Raw genomic sequence first — 3,703 nt, forward strand, 5'->3', positions numbered from 1 at the left:
GTTCTACCTTAGGCCGGGCGCATATCTCTTAGATTCCCCAACAGAATCTTCGTGGTATAAGCTAGATAGATGGCGGCATTCATGAGGATCCGGAAAGTCTAAACCTTATCTATGGTATTCCGAGTAGGATTCTGGGAGTGAATGACTGTGACGAGCTTCAAACTCCTGAAGGCTGGGCATGATGACAAGCGCAAAAGAATCAAGGGATTCTATTCCAACCTGATTGAGAACCGATAGATGATTAGCCGTGCTGTGACAGAGCATAGGAACGTTTTCACTGAGAGGATGGGATGTAGCCATTGACAATGGTGATGCCCTACATACAGCTTGCCATGGAAAGGAGTAAGAAGGATTGGATGAATGTAATAAGAAAGTAGAGATCCGAGAGGAGCACAGCATCTCCATACACTTATCTAAACTTCCCACTATTGATTTACATAAGTATTTCTATCCCTTTTATTTTCTATTTATTCCATTAATCAAATTTAAACCAATAATCTGCCTAACTGAGATTTACAAGGTGACCATAGCTTGCTTCATACCAACAATCTCTGTGGGATCGACCCTTACTCACGTAAACTTGGATGACCCAGTACACTTGCTGGTTAAGTTGAACGTAGTTGTGATCACATATGCTAAAGAGCCATTAAATAAATCTCATGCAAATACAAAGAGGGCAATCACAATTTCGTCCACTAAGTTTTTGGCGCCGTTGCCGGGGATTGTTCGAGTATGGACAACTGACGGTTCATCTTGTTGCTCAGATTAGGTAATTTTCTTTTCAAAAATCTTTTTCAAAATTTTTCTTTTCTTTTTCGTTTTTTCCAAAAATCTTTTTCAAAATTTTTCTTTTCTTTTTCGTTTTTCCAAAAATATTTTTGAAAAAATTAATAAAAATCCAAAAAAATTAATAAAATCATAAAAACTAAAAATATTTTGTGTTTCTTGTTTGAATCTTGTGTTAATTTTTAAGTTTGGTGTCAATTACATGCTTTAAAATTTTTTCTTGCATTTTTCGAAAATTCCATGCATTCATAGTGTTCTTCATGATCTTCAAGTTGTTCTTGACAAGTCTTCTTGTTTGATCTTGATGATTTCTTGCTTTGTGTTGTTTGTTGTTTTTCATGTGCATTTTTCGCTTGTTAGAGTCCATGCATTAAAGATTTTTAAGTTTGGTGTCTTGCATGTTTCCTTTGCATAAAAATTTTTTCAAAATTATGTTCTTGATGTTCATCATGATCTTCAAAGTGTTCTTGGTGTTCATCTTGACATTTATAGTGTTCTTGCATGCATTATGTGTTTGATCCAAAATTTTCATATTTTGGGTCGTTTTTATGTTTTTCTCTCTCATCTTTAAAAATTCAAAAATAAAAAAATATCTTTCCCTTATTTCCCTCCAAATTTTTGAAATTTTGGGTTGACTTGGTCAAAAATTTTAAAAATTAATTGTTTCTTACAAGTCAAGTCAAATTTTCAATTTTAAAAACCTTATCTTTTCAAAATCTTTTTCAAAAATTATATCTTTTTCATTTTTTTTTTCTATTTTTCAAAAATTTCAAAAATGTTTTTCAAATTATTTTCAAAATCTTTTTCTTATCTTTATATCATATTTTTGAAATTACACTAACAATTAATGCGATTGATTCAAAAATTTGAAGTTTGTTACTTTCTTGTTAAGAAAGATTCAATCTTTAAGTTCTAGAATCTTATCTCTTAGTTTCTTGTTAGTTAAGTAATTTTAAAAATTAAATCTTTTTCAAACAAATCTTTTTATCTTTTATCTTATCTTTTTCAAAAAAAAATTTATCTTTTTCAAAATTTGATTTCAAAATATCTTATCTAACTTCTTATCTTCTTATCTTTTTTCAAATTTGATTTTAATATCTTTTTCAATCAACTAACTAACTTTTTGTTTGTTTCCTATCTTTTTCAAAACCAACTAACTACCTATTCCTTTCTAATTTTCGAAAATACTTCTCTCTTTTTCAAAAAAATTCTTTTTTTTGTTTTGAATTTTAATTTTAATCTTATCTTATCTCTAATTTTCAAAAATTACTAACACCTTCTTTAAAATTATTTTCGAAATTCTCCCTCTCTTTTCTTATTCTATTTAATTATTTATTTACTAACACTTCTCTTCACCTCTCCTCATCTAAAAATCCGAACCCAATATATCCCTTGTGTTTGGATTCTTCACTTTTCTTTCTTCTCCCCATTTCTTTTTCTACTAACATAAAGGAATCTCTATACTGTGACATAGAGGATTCCTTTTTCTTTTCTTGTTTTCTTCTCTTTCATATGAGCAGGAACAAGGAAAAAGGCACTCTTGTTGAAATTGATCCAGAACCTGAAAGGACTCTGAAGAGAAAATTAAGAGAAGCTAAATTACAACAATCCAGAAATAACCTTTCAGAAATTTTCGAACAGGAGAAGGATATGGCAGCCGAAAATAATAATAATAATAATGCAAGGAGAATGCTTGGTGACTTCACAAAGCCAACATCCAAGTTTGATGGAAGAAGCATCTCCATTCCTGCCATTGGAGCCAATAATTTTGAACTGAAACCTCAGCTAGTTGCCTTAATGCAACAAAACTGCAAGTTTTATGGACTTCCATATGAAGATTCTTACCAGTTTTTAATTGAGTTCTTGCAGATCTGTGAGACTTAAAGACGAATGGAGTTGATCCTGAAGTCTACAGACTCATGCTTTTCCCTTTTGCTGTAAGAGACAGAGCTAGAATATGGTTGGATTCACAACCCAATGATAGCCTGGACTCATGGGATAAGCTGGTCACTGCCTTCTTGGATAAATTCTTTCCTCCTCAAAAGCTGAGCAAGCTGAGAGTGGATGTTCAAACCTTCAAACAAAAAGATGGTGAATCCCTCTATGAAGCTTGGGAAAGATACAAGCAACTGACCAAAAGATGTCCATCTGACATGTTTTTAGAATGGACCATATTAGATATATTCTATTATGGTCTATCTGAATTTTCGAAAATGTCATTGGACCATTCTGCAGGTGGATCTATTCACCTAAAGAAAACGCCTGAAGAGGCTCAAGAACACATTGACATGGTTGCAAACAACCAATTCATGTAAACTTCTGAGAGGAATTCCGTGAATAATGGGATACCTCAGAAGAAAGGAGTTCTTAAAATTGATGCTCTGAATCCATATTGGCTCAGAACAAAGTGTTGACTCAGCAAGTCAACATGATCTCTCAAAGTCTGAATGGATGGCAAAATGCATCCAACAGTACTAAAGAGGCATCTTCTGAAGAAGCTTATGATCCTGAGAACCCTGCCATGGTAGAGGTTAATTACATGGGTGAACCTTATGGAAACACCTATAATCCATCATGGAGAAATCATCCAAATTTCTCATGGAAGGATCAACAAAAGCCTCAGCAAGGCTTTAACAATGGTGGACGCACTAGGCTAAGCAATAGCAGGCCATATCCATCATCTTCTCAGCAACAGACAGAGAATTCTGAACAAAACACTTCTAATTTAGCCAATCTAGTATCTGATCTGTCAAAGGCCACTTTCAGTTTCATGAGTGAAACAAGATCCTCCATCAGAAATCTGGAGGCACAAGTGGGCCAGCTGAGTAAGAAAGTCATTGAAACTCCTCCCAGTATTCTCCCAAGCAATACAGAAGAGAATCCAAAAGGAGAGTGCAAGGCCATTGATTTGATCAAA

The sequence above is a fragment of the Arachis duranensis genome, chromosome 1, assembly GCF_000817695.3.
Source record: "Arachis duranensis cultivar V14167 chromosome 1, aradu.V14167.gnm2.J7QH, whole genome shotgun sequence".
Lineage (NCBI taxonomy): Eukaryota > Viridiplantae > Streptophyta > Magnoliopsida > Fabales > Fabaceae > Arachis > Arachis duranensis.